Source organism: Bos grunniens, chromosome 13 (assembly GCF_055505025.1).
Source record: "Bos grunniens cultivar Pamir isolate PY7600 chromosome 13, Bosgru_T2T1.0, whole genome shotgun sequence".
Lineage (NCBI taxonomy): Eukaryota > Metazoa > Chordata > Mammalia > Artiodactyla > Bovidae > Bos > Bos grunniens.
In genome coordinates, this window is record NC_141177.1 from 71,477,701 (window position 1) to 71,499,121 (window position 21,421).

Consider the following 21,421-nt stretch of genomic DNA (forward strand, 5'->3'; position numbering starts at 1 on the left):
ACCTGTTTCCTGGGCCCCTCAGTTCATCTGCCAGCCGGAGGCCAGATGAGCTGGAGGGCCCCTGGGAGAGGGCCAGGATCCGCTTCGTACTTCACTCTCCCGCCTGACGACCACCACTCCCCGACCACCTCTCCAGTGACCCTTTGCTGAGCTGGACCGCTAACGGTCGCTCATTGACAGTTGCTTGCTTGGGGGAGGGGCCACTCTGGTGCCAGACCAATGGCTGAACAGGACTACTAATGGTCCCCCGCCCCCTGCCCCCCACCCAACTGCCCCACTGTTGCCTGGTAACGGGTTGGGGGGAGACGGTGCAGAGTGACCCAGATGATTCGGTGGCACTGAATTACATATCCAGTGGACAATGTTTAGGAAGATAAAAGGATATTTAATGGATTTTGAAGAGATTCTATCAAAACATGAACTATTATAGTGAGGACAATAAAGAGGTAAGTCTCAGTTCTCCCAAATGATGCCAACTAAATGAGCAGCTGTTAGCTATAATCATCAAAATTATAGTGCGATGAGAAGCCATACTTTCCACAATTTTGGGGAAATTTTTATCTATTACAGACCTATTATTAAAAAGAAAATTATAACAATTTAATGAGCCAAATGAAATTTTTTCCATAAAAAACAATAAGTAGTTTCCTCCAAGTTGAAAAATTAAAAAGGGGAACTTAAGTCTCAGGTCACTGTATTTCTCACTTCTAGTAAGTATGTTGGAGCAAGAGATTTAACAAATATTTACTGAGAATCTAAATCTTTTTTTCAGCTTGAATGTCCCTGATGGTGTTTTGAGCAAGGAGACAATGGCTAGCATGACCAACAGTTCTGCACATGGAAAATCAAGGCACTAAGTAGTGAAATAACTCACTTTTGGGGAAAGAATTGAGCCCACTCAACAGGGAACCTCCAATACTGGCCCATGTTCAGTTATGTTTTGATTTTTTTTAATTAATTAGTTAATTTGGCTGTACCAGGTCTTAGTTGTGGCATGGGAAGTCTTTAGTTGTGGTAGTGGTGGCAGGAGGGAGCTAGTTTCCTGACCAGGGGTTGAACCTGGGCCGCCTGCACTGGGAGTGTGAAGTCTTAGCCACTGGACCACAAGGAAGTCTCTGCTGATTGTTTTAAGGGACTAAAGTAGAAAAAGAGAGGAATCAATATCTGAAAATGAGTAAGACATAGGACTCCACCTGGGGATGCCACATTGAAGATTTTGTTCAATTTTTAAACTCAGTTTTGTATCCCACAGTCCATATCTTTTCAATTTTTTCCTTCTTTATCCAGGGAAGCATAAAGAGTAAAAATAGCTGGCGATCCCTAAAGTGATATAATCTGAGGGCCACCTATGCTAAAGCTATGCTAAGTTGCTTCAGTCGTGTCCGACTCTGTGCAACCCCATAGACGGCAGCCCACCAGGCTCCCCCGTCCCTGGGATTCTCCAGGCAAGAACACTGGAGTGGGTTGCCATTTCCTTCTCCAATGCATGAAAGTGAAAAGTGAAAGTGAAGTCGCTCAGTTGTGTCCGACTCTTAGCGACCCCATGGACTGCAGCCCACCAGGCTCCTCCATCCATGGGATTTTCCAGGCAAGAGTACTGGAGTGGGGTGCCATTGCCTTCTCCATGGGCCACCTAGGAAAGACCTTTACTCCAAATGCTTTCTCCACCACTGTCATGAAATTCTATCACTGGAGATCACTGGGGGAGGAACAGATATTGTGCCATCTTCAGGGGTCCCCCACTACATTGCATATATTCCTGGGAGACATGATAAGACCCTGGGCGGTCAAGGCCTGAGTCATGAGAAACAAGTTAGGCAGTTGTGCAAGGGATGGGTGAGCGAGTGAGCTGAAGCTGGGAGCAGAGGTTGGATGGGCTGTTTACTACTGTCTTAATCCAGCCTGACCTACAATTGTCTATACTCCTCCACCTCCACCCCCTGAGCCCCAGAGCCTTCCTCCATAATCTAGAACAGTGCACTTTAGCTCTGTCATTTCAGAGCAGTCCTTCAGGCTCCAAGCTGGGCCTCCCTCTCCTGGGCCTTGTGCCTGCTCAGTTAGACTGATATAGAGACAATTATGCCGCCAAACAAAATGTTTCAAGCACTATAAAAAGAGAAAGAGAGATGGCAGTTCTTAAAAAAAAAAAAAAAATAGAATTACCATACAATCCAACAATCCCACTCCTAGGCATATAGCCAAAAAAGAGAAAAACTATAACTTGAAAAGATACATGCATCCCAGTGATCACAGTAGCACTATTTACAATAGCCAAGACATGGAAACAAACCTAAATGTCCACCCAGAGATGAATGGATAAAGAAAATGTGATGTATATATATCCATAGAATATTATTCAGCCATAAAGAATGAAATAATGCCATTTTCCATTTGGATCTAGAGATCATCAGACTAAATGAAGTAACTCAAACAGAGAAAAACAAATATCATATGGTATCACTTATATGTGGAGTCTAAACTGTGATGCAAATGAACTAATTTACAGAACAGAAACAGACTCACAGACATAGAAAACAAACTTACAGTTAACAAAAGTTTGGGGGGATGATTAATTAGGAGTATGGGGTTAACAGATACACACTACTATACGTAAAACAGATAAACAAGGACCTACTGTATAGCACAGGGAATTATATTCAATATCTTATAATAAACTATACTGGGAAAGAATCTGGAAAAGAATATTGTTGTTGCTGTTCAGTCACTCAGTCATGTCTGACTCTTGGTGACCCCATGGACTGTAGCGCACCAGGCTTCCCTGTCCTTCACTGTCTCTAGAGTTTGCTCAAATTTATGTCCATTGAATCAGTGATGCCATCCAACCATCTCATCCTCTTTTGTCCCCTTCTCTTCCTGCCCTCAAACTTTCCCAGCATCAGGGTCTTTTCCAATGAGTTGGCTCTTTGAACCAGGTGGCCAAAGTATTGGAGCTTCAGCTTCAGCATCAGTCCTTCCAATGAATATTCAGGGTTGATTTCGCTTTGGTTCAGTTCAGTTCAGTTGCTCAGTCATGTCCGACTCCTCGAGACCCCATGAATCGCAGCACACCAGGCCCCCCTGTCCATCACCAACTCCCGGAGTTCACTCAGACTCATGTCCATCGAGTCAGTGATACCATCCAGCCATCTCATCCTCTGTCGTCCCCTTCTCCTCCTGCCCTCAATCCCTCCCAGCATCAGAGTCTTTTCCAATGAGTCAACTCTTCGCATGAGGTGACCAAAGTACTGGAGTTTCAGCTTTAGCGTCATTCCTTCCAAAGAAATCCCAGGGCTGATCTCCTTCAGAATGGACTGGTTGGATCTCCTTGCAGTCCAAGGGACTCTCAAGAGTCTTCTCCAACACCACAGTTCAAAAGCATCAATTCTTCAGCGCTCAGCTTTCGTCACAGTCCAACTCTCACATCATACATGACTACTGGAAAAACCATAGCCTTGACTAGACAGACCTTAGTTGGCAAAGTAATGTCTCTGCTTTTGAATATGCTATCCAGGTTGCTCATAACTTTTCTTCCAAGGAGTAAGCGTCTTTTAATTTCATGGCTGCAGTCACCATCTTCAGTGATTTTGGAGCCCCCAAAAATAAAGTCTGACACTGTTTCCACGGTTTCCCATCTATTTCCCATGAAGTGATGGGGCCAGATGCCATGATCTTCATTTTCTGAATGTTGAGCTTTAAGCCAACTTTTTCACTCTCCACTTTCACTTTCATCAAGAGGCTTTTTAGTTCCTCTTCAATTTCTGCCATAAGGGTGGTGTTATCTGCATATCTGAGGTTATTGACATTTCTCCCGACAATCTTGATTCCAGCATGTGCTTCTTCCAGCTGAGTGTTTCTCATGATGTACTCTGCATATAAGTTAAATAAGCAGGGTGACAATATACAGCCTTGACGTACTCCTTTTCCTGTTTGGAACCAGTCTGTTGTTCCATGTCCAGTAGCGGTGGCTGCGCGGGCGCAGGAGGGCCTAGAGGAGCTTTTCCACGTTCAAGGTCAGGAGGGGCGGCGGTGAGGAGATACCCCTCGTCCAAGGTAAGGAGTGGCGGCTGCGCTTTGCTGGAGCAGCTGTGAAGAGATACCCCACGTCCAAGGTAAGAGAAACCCAAGTAACACGGTAGGTGTTGCAAGAGGGCATCAGAGGGCAGACACATTGAAACCATAATCACAGAAAACTAGTCAATCTAATCACACTAGGACCACAGCCTTGTCTAACTCGATGAAACTAAGCCATGCCTGTGGGGCAACCCAAGACAGGTGGGTCATGGTGAAGAGGTCTGACAGAATGTGGTCCACTGGAGAAGGGAATGGCAAACCACTTCAGTATTCTTGCCTTGGGAACCCCATGAACAGTATGAAAAGGCAAAATGATAGGATACTGAAAGAGGAACTCCCCAGGCCAGTAGGTGCCCAATATACTACTGGAGATCAGTGGAGAAATAACTCCAGAAAGAATGAAGGGATGGAGCCAAAGCAAAAATAATACCAAGTTGTGGATGATTTCACTTAGGATCAGTATATACATCAATCCAGTATATGTATATATAACAGTCCTACTGTCTAGTTTTTTATATATATATCTTCAAATCAGTTTGCTGTACACCAGAAACTAACAAAATATTGTATATCAACTATACTTCAATTTAAAGAAAGAAATATATATTTAAGGCAAAACAAAAAAAAGAGAGAGAGGAAGAGGTGGGGATTTTGGGGGGACACACAGGAAATCTCCATGAAGCAGCAGCACTCAAGCTGTGAATTTCAAGGACCAGCAACATCTTTAAGGAACCAGAATGAGAGCAAACTGGCAGATGGGGGCGCAGATCAGGAAGAATTCAGGCCACAGAAGCAGCAAGGATCCAGTGAAGAGGGAATTTGGGGGCAGGAAGGAGGAATGCAGCTGAGAAGGCAGGCCTAAGCTTGGCATGTGTGAGCAGGAACCTTTATCAGCAGCAGTCACACCTCACAGACTGGGGCTTCACTCCAACTTGTCTGCTTATTAGCCACAAAAGAACTGAGTCATTATTACAGCAGATCCCCAAGTTCTGTTGCACTAAGCTTGGTGGTTCAGTCCCACTTGTGAAAAAAAAGAGACAATTCAATGGCTTCATAATGAGTAAGTGACTTCATCTTTTTAAAAAAATACAATTATATTTATTTATTTGACTGTGCTAGGTCTTTTGCTACGAGGGCTTTTCTCTAGTTGCAGAGAGCAGGGGCTACTCTCTAGTTTCAGTGCATGAGCTTCTCGTTGCAGCAGCTTCTCTTGTTGTGGAGCACAGTCTCTAGAGTGTTCGGGCTTCAGTGGCTGTGGCACATGGGCTCAGTAGTTATGGCTCCTGGGCTCTAGAGCACAGGCTCAGTAGTTGTAGCACATAGGTTTAGCTGTACCGTGGCATGTGGGATCTTCCTGGACCAGGGATCGAACCTGTGTCTCCTGCATTGGCAGGTGGATTCTTTACTACTGAGCCATCAAGGAAACCCCTGACTTCAGCATCTTGATATGAGCAGCAGGTTCCATTCTGATCGCCCGTGAAAAAATGTGTGGACGAGTGAGCCACATCTCATGAGCCAAGCCAGCGGAGGGGTGGGTCTCTGATGTCTGGGGGGATTTGATGAGCCCCAGGCCTTCCGCTTCCATCCCTCATCCATGGTCTCCTCGCAGTTTGTTCCTTAAGGGAAACTGGGTCATCACTTCACAATCCTGAAATGGCTGCCAAGAAGGCTCTGTCCCCACAGGACAGCGTATGCTGCTCCTGGAGGCAAGCCCTGGTGAAATGGAAGGCCTTCAGATAGCAAACCGTGCCCAGGAGATAGTGATCAGACCCCAGGGGGTGGTCGGCCCACAGGCTGGCACTGAAATGACACACAGCCTTGGCATGCACGGATCCTGCAGTTCTAGTTACTAGATACTTTTTTACTTATTTAAAGATGTCCAGGCAATGCCACTCCCACCCTTCACTGGGCCAGAGAACAAATGCTTTATTTTTTAAAATACATTTAAATAGCCTTTTATTCCTCTATTCCAATGCTTATGGCTTTCTTCAACTGTCTGAAAGCTATTTTGCCAAAAATCATAGTGTGTTTTTCTACTACTGTCTTATTGTAATAATTTGTTTTATAGTCGCTTAGTCATGTCTGACTCTTTGTGACCCCATGAACTGTAGCCCACCAGGCTCCTCTGTCCATGGGGATTTTCCAGGCAAAAATACTGGAGTGGGTTGCAGTTTCCTCCTCCAGGGGATCTTCCCAACTCAGGGATGGAACCTGTGTCTCCTGCACTGTAGGCAGATTCTTTATCACTGAGCCACCCCTATTGTAAAAACACCCTGCTTTGATAATCACTCTACCTGTTGGGCAGTGTCCTTGAATTTGCAAAGGTCTTTTATTGAAGAGAGCTACAGATGGGGGAGCAGGAACCACATCCTTCTGCAGGTTTTCTGGAAGCCTCAGTTTCTTCTTCTGAAAATGGAATATAAAACGTCATCTAGTTAATGAATTGGTATCTGAAAAATATTTCGAGATTGAGGTATAAAAACTGCTATAGGACCAGAGCTGTAGATGTAGCTTAAGCTGCAGAAGTAGTCTTATATGTAACTTGAATATTCTTAATGCACCAGAGGAACTTACAATTTAAGTACATCTTTTAGTAAAATGCATTTATGAAAGGAAAAATTATGTGGCCCTCTTCGAATGTCTCAGACATTTGGAATTTCTTAACAGGACACTTTAATACAATATGAGTCAAAGTGGCTTGTTATCTGTCATGCTCTCTGCTGATCAAATCAGACGACCTTACCAGTATATTGCGTTTGGCTCTAGAGTCAGACCTCAATTGCTTCAACAATTCAATTTATGAATCTAGGCAGGCCTGTTCCTCTTCAGAGTTCATCAGCATATCATCCCAGAAGATGAAGGGAAGGGAAAGCCAATGAAAATTAAATAAGTTAATTTTTCTGTATTTTAGTAAATGTGGGAAATGAGCTGATGGAAGACAAAACTCAAAACCTATCACAGAGATGTTCGTGTTATCAATTACCCCTGTTACTCTCAAACAGCTGTTGGAAAATGGGGATGTCTAGATTCCCTGTTGGGAGTAATTATTCTCCTACCGTAATACAGGTGTTGCAGGGTGGACCATCTGTCTTGCCCAGGTTGGGGTGGGGTGGTCAGTAGGAAGTAGACTGCATCTTCTCTCTGACCAGCTCTGCCCCTCACCTACAGGGTCTTGAGTCTATCTCTGTGACCCCTGTCAGCCTGGCTAAGGGATTCCAAATAAAACCAAAGGAAGATGTGACGATGGCCAAAACAATGAAGTCTGGGCACATGACCTGTAGCCTTACCTCCCTGTAGCTTCTGTGGTTTTGCCTGAATGAAGACTTTGTGTTGGCGGAGATGCTGCTTTAAGTGCATTGTCCTTACTCGTGGAATTTCTTTGATTTCTTTGATTTATGAAAGCACAGACTCTTTTCACAGGTCTACAGTAGTACTTTGTACTTGGCATTCAGTAATTGTGGAATGCTTTGGGAAAATGTTTTGGTGCATTCCATCGAAATAATGTATTTTTATGTAGTTCTCAACCTTTAGCTGAAACACAGTTTCTATTTTTTGCCATCCCCATAGCCTTCCCATAGTATTTCCTCAGCTGATTCCACTCAGATGAATATTTAATAAGATGAGATTTCTATATTTCTGATGAGATTTCCACATTTCTAATGTCTATGACTACTCCTGAAACTCTTATTTAAAAAGTTTATATTTCCCCCCAACAGTAATTTAATAACCTTGAAAATAGTCAACAGTATGAGCACAAATCCCTTAATTGGCTTTACAGAGAGAAAATACATGGAAAAAGTACTGCTGTACCCAGTCAACACAGACCCAGGAACAGCAGCTCTAGTGAAAAGCAGAGAGCAGTGGGTTAGAATGGCCACTTAGGCACTTACTACTCGAATGAGATCGAACAAGTCACCAAACACTTCTGAGCCTCAGTTTCCTCAGAATGGGAATAACCACACTTTCTAAAAAAGATTAAATGTGAGTGAATGAGTTTTGTTAACCATGAAATGGTATAAGGATGTAAGGGTTATTATTATTTACACTCCTGAAATGTGAGCAAGAGAGGCTCCAGACCATTTTTTTGTGTGTGTGTGTCTTGCCACACGGCTTGCAGGATCTTAGCTCCCTGGGTCCCCTGGTAGTTGAAACTCAGAGTTCTAACCACTGAACCACCAAAGAATTCCCTCCAGGTCTTTTAAAGTGCTTAAGAAAGAAGGTCAGGATCTGAGAGATGATGAGCTCAAAAGACAAGGGCCAAACATTTGGCATGATAAACACATGTTGCTGGTCCTATGAGGATGCTAGCTTGTATGAAGAACAGACACTTCGTGCCCCAGGTCAATTCTTGTTCATGAAGATTCTATAATCTAAGCATCTCCCTGGCCTCCAACTTCCTGAGGTCACTGTTTCACTTAATATCAAAATGAAATGCAGTCACAACAGCTGAATCTAGAACCTTCTTGTCTTTTTCTCTAAAATACCTGAGAGCACAGGGGTTTTCCTTCTCCCGCACACCGTCACCAACTTCCCTGCTGTCCTCTGACACCACTACTCCCAGCCCCGCTTTAGCCATCCTTGCTGTCCTGAAATCATGGACTGTGACCCCTTCTGTTCCCCTAAAGCACTGCCAGTGTTACACAGCTTGGGAGCAGCAGAGAGAATTACCACACGATGTGCAAACACTTCAAATTCAATGTTGGATGTCGCTGCCCTGAGTTCCATCACCTCCCACATAGAGAATGTCTACATACCCGTCTCTCCACATCTCCCTGGTTTTCTCCCATGTTTCCAGCTAGCCCTCCCCAACCCCATTCCTCTAGATTCTTCCATTTCTTTCTTCAAGACCTCTACTCCCTTCGTGAGATACCAGTGAATTACTCCTATTTCTGTATCATGCAGAATGATTTAACTTTTTTGTTGTTGTTGTTCTATACTTCTCCCAACTCAAGCATGCTAAGGAGAGAGCCTCACCTTTCACAACCTAGTAGGGATAACAGATGAATGAATGAATTTGAGTTTAATGAGATGCCCGACAGACAACTCAAAACATGACTCCTGACTACACAGAGGAGGTACCAGCTTGTTCAACAAAGTGGATAATGCCCAGAGGTAGAGATTGTTCAGGTCATGGTCTCAGAAATCATATTTAAGGCCAGGGTGATGAATGTCTTTGCCCAAGGAGAACAGAGTGAACTCTGCTACAGACTCAACTCTGGGAAAAAATACTTCTATTTAATGGATGGTCCAAGCTGCTAGATGCCTGTAAGCTGGGATAAAAACTCAGAAAAGACAGCTTCCAAACAGTCATGGCAACAGAATCTGGACAGCCAGGGTTTTGGAAGCAAGTGGAGGTGAAATGGAAAAGGCAGTAAATATGTGTGGGCTGCTGCATTCTTACATGAATCATTGTCAAAGCTAGTAAGCATTTTAAGAAAAAGAACTGTATGCCTGTAACTGGTTTACAGAAGATTCTCACCGTGTTAGGGTGTGAGCATGGAATGGTTCCATTGCTGTCAGCATCCGCCCCCCGCTTCTCTCCGCTGAGTTCCCATTTCCCAGAGTAGCAGGACATCAGTGATCAGATTGGCCAGATTTTAAAAGTTGCCTAATGTTTTTGATTATTAGACCAGTCTCATTTTTGTAATTAAGATTCAATTCTAATTATTAAACAATGGGGACAACAAAGAAAATAGCAGGTGTTGATGAAGATGTGGAGAAACTGGAACTCTCAGACAGGCATCGCTGGTCAGACTCTACAGTGGTGCAGACACTGTGCAAGACAGTGTAGTGGCTCCTGGAAAAAGTAAACATGCACACACCATGCCATTCAGAAATTCCACTCCTGGGTGTACACCCCGAACCATTGAAAGTGGGAGAGTTTTGTGCACCCAAGTTCACTGCAGCATTATTCACAATAGCCAAAATGTGAAAACAATCTAAGCGTCCATCAACGGAAGTGAAGTGAAAGCCTTGAGTCGTGTCCGACTCTTTGCGGCCCCAGGGACTGTGGCCTGCCAGGCTCCTCTATGCATGGGATTTTCTAGGCAAGAATACTAGAGTGGGTTGCCATTCCCTTCTCCAGGGGATCTTCCTGACCCAGGGATCAAACCCAGGTCTCCCGCATTGCAGACGGATTCTTTACCATCTGAGTCACTAGGGAAGTCCCTAGAAGAATGTCCCACAGAAGGATGGATTAAAAAAAAGTGTAGTCTATACTTAATGTGGGGCTTCTCAGGTGTCAACAGTGGTAAAGTATTCTCCTGCCAATGCTGGAGACTCAGGTTTGATCCCTGAGTCAGGAAGATGCCCTGGAGAAGGAAATGGCACTCAAGCAATCTTGCCTGGGAAATTCCACGGACAGAGGAGCCTGGCGGGCTTCAGCCCATAGCGTCGAAAAGAGTCAGACACATACATACAATGGATTATTACTGAACTAAAGAGGAAGGAAATTCTAATTCATGCTATGACATGGATGAACTTGAAAATGTGCTAAGTGAGAGAAGCCAGACACGAAAAGACAGGTACTGTGTGATTTCATTTATGTGAGGTCCCTAGAGTCATCAAAATCATAGAGGCAGCAAGCAGAGTGTCGGGTGCCTGGGGTGCGGGCTGGGGAATGAGAGTGAAAGATTAATGGGAACAGAGGTTCCGTCTGGGATGATGGAAAAGTCCTGTGGATGGATAACAGTGATGGTTGCACAGCATTGTGTGTGTACTTAATGGCACTGAACTGTACACTTACAATGGTCAAAACAGTAAATTTTATGTATGTTTTACCACAATGTTTAAAAATATTTTTTAAAAGATTCAGTCCTAGGCATTCCATCTGAAATTCAATTGCTGGCCCATTGCCCCCTTCCCCCACCAGCAGCTTGCTGGTTCTGCCTCTTGGGTAACATGCATTCTCTCTTATGGAGCCCCAGGAACTGAGGAGTCCCCTTCATACACCTAGACGGATTTGAAGAGTGGGGTGGTTAGAGCTCCCCATCTTCCCTCCGGCCTACTGTTCTTGCAGCCCTTCAACCCCGATGGAAGGGACCACCCTGAAATCCCCACCCGGGCAGGTAACAAGCCTCTCAAGGCTGCTCCCAAACTTCAGAGGGGAGGACGCACTGTGCTTTGATCCTGGGCTCCTAGGATGTTTGCTGAGACCTTCTTACCCTGCTAAGCATCTTGTGACCTGTGGACAGCTGCAGGGTCACCCTAGCAAGAGTCCAGTTTCCCTGTTTTGCTGTACTCCAGTCTTTACAAGTGATTGTCTTAAGACTCTCCCCAGACTTGGCTTTGGGGATCAAAGGCACCTCATCCCTCATCCTCTGTGCAGGCAGAATTCTAAACTGGCCCCCAAGATTCCAGCCTCTTGAAGCATGAGTAGAGTCTGTAGATATGCTGGGGTGTCACCTCTGTGATTATGCCACATTTTATGGCAAAAGGGATTCTGTGGATGTAAATTCCCTCATCAGTTGACTTGGAGAGGATTAGAAAGGAGATGGTCTGGGGAGGACAGAAAGGGAATATATTCCACCCCCGCCTCCAGTCCCCTACAGGGGACAGGGACCAGCTTCGCACTGTGAATACTAACTGCACCTCCACAAAGCTTAGGACCCGCACGCCTCTTGGATTGGAAATGGGGTTGAGGGTGTGGGTGTCAGAAGGGCAGGTTCAGAAGCGTCAACTGTCAGTAAGTCCTGAGGAGGGGCTTAGTTCCTAGTGACTTCTTCAACTGGGAGTGTAAGAGATAATAAGTATTTTGACTCTCAGGGCAATTTTAGGACAACAGGGGGGAAAATCTCACCTTTTATCACACAGTGAATGGGAACATCTTTTCCTATTGTGACTCTGTAGAGAATACTTTAAATCCTATTTAACAATCTAGAAATTGAAGTAAAGTATTTTTAAGCTTATCAAAGAATTGCCAGTTTGATTTTACCATCCTTTCCTCCACCAATATTGCCACTTGGGAATACAATTGAGACCCAGTGTCTGAGCGCCTGGTCACATCCAGATGATCCTGAAGGAATCGAGTTATTGAGTCTGTAAAGCTGGGGACAGACCTGGACTCCACTGTCCGACTAAGGGGTCAACGACCCTCCTTGGTGATTCCTCTCATTCTCTGACTGTAACACTAGGCGCATCTTGCTCCCTTGAAATCAGAGAATCAACATCCTTAAGTTAAGGGTCACTTCAAAGAAGAAGTTATGGCTTGGTCACAGTGGAATTGTATAAAAACATGTCAGCCCTCAAACCTAGGAACTGGGTGCAATGAAATCCTTACACTGAAATTGTTTTAGGAGAATTCAACATAGCAGAAGGTAACACAAGCTACAAATGTTAAGTATTCCAATGCATGGTACTCATCTCTCCTTCCAAATGTCCCTGACACAAACAGGACTGGGTCTCACTGGGTCCTGGCTCAGAGACCCACCCGAGGCCAGTTTCAGCCACATTCAAATCTCCTGAGAATAAGGCTCACTCCAAAAGCATTCCTGAGGAGTGGAGGCGTTAGTGAAGTTTGAGGGGAGATGGAGAGGATTAAAAGACACTGCATAGGAAACTTCTATAATGCTCTCCTATCCCCCGGCTCCCCAGCCACCCACGGGTTCCTGGAGTCATTTCCAAAACCCTGTTGGCTTTGCATACTCCATCTGCAAACCGAAAGCTAGCCAGATAACAGGAGAAGCAAACAAAGTTGTTTGGCCAAATTTAGACCAACCATGAGTCCTCAGGCTTATCTGGGGGGGGGGGATGCCATTCACCTTACCGTTGTTTTATTTACAGAATCACTCCTACTCTATTTGGGGATTAAGAGACAGATGGTGACCAACTAGTTTATCACTGGAGTCTCGTCTGTATCCCCCAAACCCTCCTGGATCATAAATTTTCCTTGGATAGGGAACTCATCCATACTGCTCACTGTTGCACCTCCTTCATAACACTTGGCACATACGAAACCACAAAGTATTTTTGGATGAAGAATGAATGGGCTCCATACATCCTCTCTTCCTGTTTGGACCTCGGTCACTTGGCGGGTCCTGAAGCTCGAATGAACGGTACTTCTTCACCATGAATCTTTTTAGAACCTTGCTTCTCTTTCAGACTTTTTTTGAATTTAGATGTAATTTATTTACCATTTTCTTCCATATTTGTTTCTTCCACATGCATTTCTCCTTCAGAATACTGACCTGGAAAACGAACAAGGTAGTACATGATCTATTTGCTTTCAGGAAGTATGGGACCACTTTATTATCATCTTTTAAAGTTTTTCTTGAAATCATCACCAAAAGCCCTCCAGGTTGTAATTTCCTTGTTGGTAGAATAGTTTCTTTTTATAAATCAAGAAATTTCACTAGCAAGTCATCCTTGAAGTACATCAATCTCCTTCTATTCCTTCCTTCTATCATCTACCAAATATTTACTGACTGTTTGATATAAGCCAGGCTCTGTGCTATGCACATTGGCATTTATTGTCTCGAAAAGATGTGTATACCTATATTGATTTATAAAAGTCATGTAGAACCAGAACAGAAAATTTGGGACATATACAATACTAAAAATGAGAATGACATGAATACCGCCAGAAAGAATGTCATCCTTTTGATATATTCACTCAGTTTTTTAATATATACATGCACTTTCCATAGCTGAAACAGTAATTTACACACAACTTTGTAAAGTTCTTTTTTCCCCTTTAGGTATTTTCTTGTGTTCATGAAAAATACTTCATTTTTAAGAGCTGCATAGTTTAATAGTTTACTTAAGGAGCATGTGTGCATACTCGCAGAGAGTCAGACACGACTGAGACTTTCCCCTAATTTTTGACTTTTATGGTTATTTATAATTTTTTGACATTATGAAAAAGGAGACAGTGCACAAATTTTTGCACTCATCTCTGATTATTTCTATAGAATCCCTAGATATGGAATTATAAGGCCAGAGTATACAAATATTTTTCCAGTAAAGTTATATCAACTTATGTCCAACCAATAGTATATAAAACTTTCCATTTCATTGCATTCCTGCCAGTACTAAATATTAGACTTAAATTTTTTTCTAATATAATAGATGTGAATATTGCTTACTATTTTATTTTTAAATTACTGGATAATCCAAGCACTTTAAAATATAATTACATGGGAATTCCCTGGTGGTCTAGTGTCTAAGACTCCATGCCCTTATTGCTGAGGGCACAACTGTGATCCCTGTTTGGTGAACTAAGATCCCACAAGCCTCATGGTGTGGCCAAAATAAATAAATAAATTTGAAAATTAAAAATATATAATGACATACACACTAATCATTTTTATTTCCTCTTTAAGACAATTTTTCCATTTAGTTATTAGAGTTTTCTTATCAATGTGTGTGTGCTCTTGTATTGAGGATGAAATGAATTGCCAGATTTGTTTTCTATAGTTTTGTAAGTTTTTTTTCTTTTCAAATTTTGCTTACAATATTTTTAGTTAGTTATCAGAATTTTAAAACTCTCATGTAATATAGTCTACTGGTCATTTCCTTTATGATTTTTTCATTTCTTTTATTCCCTCATCTTGAGGTTACGTAAATATTTGCCTAAATTTCCTAGTTTTAAAGTTCTTTAATGTAGCTTAAATTTCTTTTAACACATAATGAATGGTATGAGCTCAACTTGATTTTTTTTCAAATTACTAGTTTTCTTAAGTCCATTTATTGAGAATCTGTCCCTTTTTTATTTATTTTAGATGACTCCATCACATATTAAAATCTACACTATATTGACTTTTTTACTATCTTGACCCAGTGTCTTTTTCTGGGTTATCTACTCCATTTTATTATCTATATCGTTCAATATATATTAACATTCTATTTCTATATGCTAACATTCACTTTATTATTTATACTATGTTTAACTAACAAATGGGGAAATTTCCTGTATTTTTCTTCACTTTCATTATTTTCTTAACATTTTTAATCTGCTACTTGTTAAAGTAAACTTTAAAATAATTTTGTTTTAGCCTCCTAAAGTAGATTTAATAGCTTCATCATACAAGTAAGAAACTGAGTCTCAAAAGGAATATATAGTTCAAGTTTACACATATTCTAAATGGAAGAGGCATAAATCAAACATATGTCTTTTGAAGAATTCCCTGGTGGTCCAGTTGTTAGGATTTGGTGTTCCCACTGCCAGGCCCGAGTTCAATCCTGGTAGGAGAAATATGATCCTTGCAAGCCGCACGGTGCGGCCAAAAAAAGAAAAAAAGGAGAGAGAGAGAGAGAGAATCATGTCTTTTGATATCTCCCCTTTTAGCTCTAAAATACTATAATTTTTTAGTAAGGAAAACTCTTGAAATTTATTTTCTGTTCTTTCCCATTTCCGGTCTACCTCCCTCTAGTGGTCATTACAGATATTGCAGTTTCTCAAGCCAATTTACACAGTTCTTATTTTAATACAAGAAAAATCATTAGCTTACATTTTAAAAGTTTACTTAAAAGTTTTTAACTTACACAAAGGTAATAAGAATAATCGTCTAATATTTGGGGCCGTGTATCACTGGTATTTTCTTAGCAAAGACCAGCCTCAAAAGAATTCAGTAAAAAGTCAAGTGAACAGAAAGCAAAGTTTTGTCAGTATCATGGACTTTAAAGTAGTAAAAATTGCAGGTCCACAACCCTCCAGATGTTTCTTTGCTCTTTTCTCCATTGATGTTACCCAAGTACTTTTAAATACAAAAAAAAAAAAAAAAAAAGTACTTTTAAGAAGAGCAATCTTTAAATTCCCCCCCTAATCTATTTTTTGCTTTTTACTTCACTTTGTATCCTTTCTCACCATCTAACGCCTTTGGGTATGTTCAGTTGGCCCAGAGGTACGTGGACAGGAGTGCAGAGGACTCAGGTACTCACGCTGGGCTCTGGCCAGTTCTGCACCAGCCCCAAAGAAGGGCAGCCAGCTTGAAATTCCCACAAGGCTTGGGTCCCAGTTAGCAGGGCTGGCTTCATCCCCTACTGCCTTGGTTGAAACCTCAGTCTCATTTCTCCCTTTTCATTTCTCCCATTTTCATTTCTTGTTCCCTTCCCACCTTTTTTTGTTTGCCTTTTTCTTTTCCCTTTCTTCCTTCCTAATCCCATCATCCTTCAATTTCTTCCTCCTTATAGTTCCTCTTCACCTGGAAGAAGATACCATGTAAAATTTAATTTGTACGCACAACATAATGTGTACTTTATAATAACTAAGTTAAGCATATGCATATGCATCATAAAAGTTTAACCAAGCTAAGAAAAACAACAACCAGTAAAGAGGAAAAGAAAAATTCTGGGAAGCACTAATCATAATGTCTTTTTAAAATCTGAATTTATGAAAGATAGAGGCTGCCTATATTACCTCCCACCCGTGGCTATTTAATTTTTTTTTTTTACTAAGCCAATTCATGATAAATACATTAATGTTTAACAAATGGTACAAAAGAGGACATAAAAAGAACATGGACAGAAAGCTTAGGTGCATTATTTAAGGAGGATTAAGGATTTAAGTCTCTTCTGGATTTGGTTCAGAAAGAGGGGGTAATAATACTTGCCTAATTAAGTAGTAAGTGGTGTAGATTAAAGTGTTTGTAAACATTAATTAAAGACGCAGGGAGTTAGAGGAGGCCAATGTGTTATTAGTGAAAAAGTTTTCTCCCCTTTAATCAGATGCCTCCTTCTGGGAAGGGCAAAGAAATGATATCAGGACTAAGGAATTAAGGCTCAGCCCTAAGTGTCGCCAGCGACTCAGTCATCCTTTGCCATCAACCACTTCCTTCCTTAGCTTTCTGTAAAATGGGGATAAGTACAAAGTACTCTGCAATACGAGTTTTTATCATATCTGCCATTTGAGTATATATCAAACCCTGCAATTAATAAAACCCCACAACTCTTGCTTTCTCCCTTCTTACAGAGTTGTCCCACCCCATTAACTTCCACCAACATTAATTTCACTTCCACCAACTTACAAAAGCTTTCCACAACCAGCTAATAACCTCAGTGGACATTTCCACGGTGATTAAGGAGAAACGGGACCGCGCAATAGGGTCAAAACCTCTTGGACGCGTTTCTTCGCCTCTCTGAACCTCCGTTTTCCTCCTCTGTAAAATGGGGATGAGAAATCAGGCAGCTGTTCTAAGGATTTAATGAAATTATGTGTGTCTATTAAAAGCCTTGTTGGAGGCTAATAAGAATTTGATTCGTGATAGTTACTATCGCTAAATATAAAATAACCTCTTAAAGCTGACTATAGGAGGAGGAAAAAAATGGTCCGTTTCATTCAGACTTTCAAATGCAAATCCCTATGTTTCCCTGTGTAATTCAGAGATGGGGCTAGGGGTTCACTCAGATCGGACCAATTCAAACCTGGCACCGACACCAACGACCTCTGAGGGAGGCGGCAGCCTGGCAGCACCGGCGCGGGGACTGGTCCCTTTAAATGTCCCGGGCACGCGCCCTGTGAGTTTGGAGAGCGGGACAGCCAAGACCCCGGTGGGAGCGCGTACGAGCACGCGTGGCGGCGCGGCGCAGAGCGCGCAGCCGGATGTGCGCGGAAGCGAGCGCCCTGCCGGGAGCGCGCGGCAGAGGGCGCGCAAGAGCGCGCGCGCGGCGGGGCGGCCGGGGATGGTCCGCGAGGTGCGCGCGAGCAGACGGGCGAGCGGGTGGCGCGGGCGCTCGGCTCCCGGTCCGCCGTCAGGGTGGGCTCCTGCGGTCCCCGGGGAGGGCGCTCCTGCCAGGTGAGTGCGGACTTCTTTATCCGGGACAGGGTGGGAGAGCGGGAGGGCGCCCTGGCAGCGGATCCCTTCGCCCCGCACGACGGTGAACCCGGCGGCGTTTGGAGCCGATCGCTGGAAGTTGGGGTTCGGGTGGGGCCCCAAGGGGAAGGGCGACCCCCTTTCCTAGTGAGCCAGCGGCTTGCTCTTCCCGCGGGTCGCTGCCGGTGCGGTCCTGGTAGGGATCTCTTTTAAAGCGCGTTCTTCGGTTCTTTCGCATCTCGTCCCTTGGAAGTTTGGAAAGACTCTGGCGCCATCCGAGGGGCTGTCGTCGGCCCAGTGGCCTCTCACCCAGGAAATTCGGGACCTCCCTCGGGATCCTGGGAGTAGGCGTGCGCCCGGCTCGGGGTCGGTGGGGAGGACGCGTGGTTTTCTGACTCCGAGGCTATCCTGGCGGGGGGGTGCACGGTGGTCAATGGCACGTTTCTTGCTTTGCTCGCAGAGCGGTCCGGGGTTGTCCCAACACTCCTGCCCTGGCCCCACTGCCCTCCTCGGAGGAGCCGCAGCGGCTGTGCAACTCCCGGGCACTGTGTCCCTTCCGCCGCAGGCAGGAGGGCGAGAGTCTCATATTGGCAGGAGGTGGCCGAAGCCACCTGTTAAACTTGGGTCCTGTGCAAAGTGACCAGTGGATTTCCGTCCCCACCCCCGCTCCCCAGCCCCTGACCCTCAACAGGTAACTGAGTCACGCGGGAAACGTGTAGGAACTGTCCCTGAGCTGGGGCGCGAGGGATTAAAAAAGAGAAGACTTTGTGGCTGATGTGGTGCAATTTAACAAAAGGCAATAAAACAAACTCCAGTATTTCTCCAAGGCTTTGAAAGTTTCCCAGTATTGTTTTACGGAGTCTAAATTTAAGCATCTAGCCTTTTTTTTTTTTTTTTTAAACCGCAGGAACTAACCTCAGAAAACATTTAACTCTTTGCCAGGACCCACTTGGTGCAAAACGAACACTCACAGGAAAGGAAAATGATTTTGTGCCTTTCCCCTGCTAAATACAGTAGAACATTCAGGTCTGTTGCTGGAGACTGTAGGAAGAAGGTTCCTCTGGCTCTAATTTTCATTGAGAACTACTTTTTTTTTTTAATCTGTATTTCTGGAAGTTATAGAAACACCAAATCAGATACAAATGTAAGGTCACAGAAGAACCTAAGTTTATTAAAGATGCTTTTCTTTAAGCACTACATTCTTACTGCTCTAGCATGCACTGAAAAAAGTCTGCCCTCAAAGCTCAGTGTCTGAATGTTAGATTGTTTTTCTAGGTGGAGGAGGTATTTTGGTTTATGAGACCAATGTGGAAATACAAACAAATGCCCTATTTACTTGGGATTGGGTGGGAAGGGTGGAAGTTGTCAAAAATCTCTCTTGCCAAACTTGACAGTATATGTATGGAATCTTGTGTATTTTCTTGCTCAGACCTGTAATGGCCATTTTTAAGGGACTGGGTATATGCCTTGGTAACAGCACTACAGAGGTTTTTTTACATGTGGGAGTTGGTGATGGACAGGGAGGCCTGGCTTGCTGCGATTCATGGGGTCGCAAAGAGTCGGACATGACTGAGCGACCAAACTGAACTGAACTGAACTGAAGATATTGGATGCCGATAATTTAAAAGTAACACATTTTCTCTTTTAGTAGAAATCAGAAAGCCAAAATCAGATTATTTAGAGAAGTCTGGAAAGGAGAAAGATGATTTTAAGAAAATATGAGGGCGTTTGGCTCCACGTTGACTCTCTTTGAGGCCGTGGGCAGGATTTGCCTGTTTTAGTGCAGGCCCTGGGCATTCATGGGGCTTCCCTGGTGGCTCAGAGGGTAAAGAATCTGTGCCTGCAATGCAGGAGACCCGGGTTTGATCCCTGGGTTGGGAAGATACCCTGGAGAAGTGAATGGCTGCCCACTCCAGTATTCTTGCCTGGGAAATCCCATGGACAGAGGAGCCTGGCAGGCTACAGTCCATAGAGTCTTAGAGTCATGACTGAGCAACTAACACACTGGGTGATCATAAATTAATTCAGCAATATTTGCAAGCTTGTCTGACCACTTCCAATGTGCTGAGCACTGAACTAGTCATGGGACACACCAGCACACCTAGATAACTGCCACTCGACCCGAACTGATTAAACCAGATCGAGTAAAGCCTTCATTGGAAGCTGAAGCTACACCTGGCCCTGGTTCCAAAGCTCTCAGACACCTTAGGAGCCTGTGGTTGGCACCCTCTGCTGATTGTCAAGATCATCTCAAATAACTCCAAGAGATAGAGCTGAGCCTTGAAGCCTGGGGGAGAGGAGAAAGGCTTGGGTGGAGCAGAGCTGAGAACAGGGCATCCTCTGGAACAAAAGTTCAAGTGCATCGGCTGCCACTGGTACCAGGACATCCTAGGAGCATCCCAGAACCTGCGCCTTCGCTGGTAGAGGGCGGCTTTTCCTTTCAGCTTCCACTGCCCTCTCTGTGCAGTGTTGGTGGCTTCACCGCTGCCTGCATGTTCTCAGGACGACGGGCTGGGCAGCTCTACCCCTGGGGCCCTGCAGCCTTCCTCTCTTGAATCTGAGTGGGTTCAGCTTCTGTTCACGTTAGCACAGGGGCGTCAGGACCGTGCAGTCCCCATAGCAGCCTCTGTAGAGAACCACCCTGAAGCTTCACTTCTCAGCAATGCTGTTGTCCCCCTCCCAAACCTGCAGCATTAATCTTGAATCGTGTTTTGAGGAAGTAGGTGCTAGGTTTATGGTAAAGAAATGTGCAGGGCAGAACATGCTGCCTTATTGAATAGCGATGTGATTGTTCCATACAAACTTGTATTTTCAGACTGGATGTTTCCAAATACCTACCACTCAAGACTTGGTTCTCTCTCTCTCTTTGATAGTGAAAACCATAGAACAGTGAATTTATCATTTTAGAGTGTACAGATCAATGACATTAAGTACATTCACATTATATGTGTTTGAGAAACATGTTTTCTTTCATTTTGTTCTGTAGAGGTCTACAGATATCCGTTCAATGAACTTTATTGAAATCCTATTTTTTTGTTGTTGCTTGTTTCTTTGTATATGTCTTTCTTCATATTAGTTAATACCTACAATTGTAATGACTGAATGCTGTGCTGTGTGCTGTGCTCAGTCACGTCTGACTCTGTGACCCCATGAACTGGAGCCTGCCAGGCTTCTCTGGCCATGGAATTTTCCAAACAAGAATACTGGAGCAGGTTGCCATTTCCTACTCCAGTAAATGAACTTTATTAATTTCATCATTTCTCACTAACTTTGTGTGTGCTTAACATGTCAATCGTTGAGAGAGGTGTATTGAAAGATCCCACTGTAATGGGGTCTTTGTTGATAGCGCCTTATATTTGAGCTAAAAAATATTCTGAGACTATATGTAAATACAACTTTCTATTTTAATTTCTAACTATGCATCTGTACATTTGTATTGTTAGACATACACTGTCTAATAGGAATTGAATTTTTATTATCACATAGTTACTTTTATCATTAGTGAGGATTTTTGCCCTAAAGTCTATTTTGTCTGATGTGATATAGAAAGAAAGAAAGTGAAGTTGCTTAGTTGTGTCCGACTCTTTGTGACTCTGAGGACT

At 43.5% G+C, this 21,421-nt stretch overlaps 1 protein-coding gene and 1 pseudogene across 2 annotated transcripts in view; both read left to right on the plus strand.

Moving 5' to 3' along the window:
- Positions 1 to 17,196: 17,196 nt before the first annotated feature.
- Positions 17,197 to 20,374, plus strand: LOC147361201 (uncharacterized; annotated as a pseudogene).
- PROSER2 (proline and serine rich 2) overlaps positions 17,685 to 21,421 on the plus strand; it is a 42,884-nt gene continuing 39,147 nt past the window's right edge. For both annotated transcript variants that reach the window (XM_086334910.1, XM_086334908.1), the window contains exon 1: positions 17,685 to 17,801. The gene's annotated coding sequence lies outside the window, so the exon portion shown is untranslated. The remainder of the gene's footprint in view (positions 17,802 to 21,421) is intronic.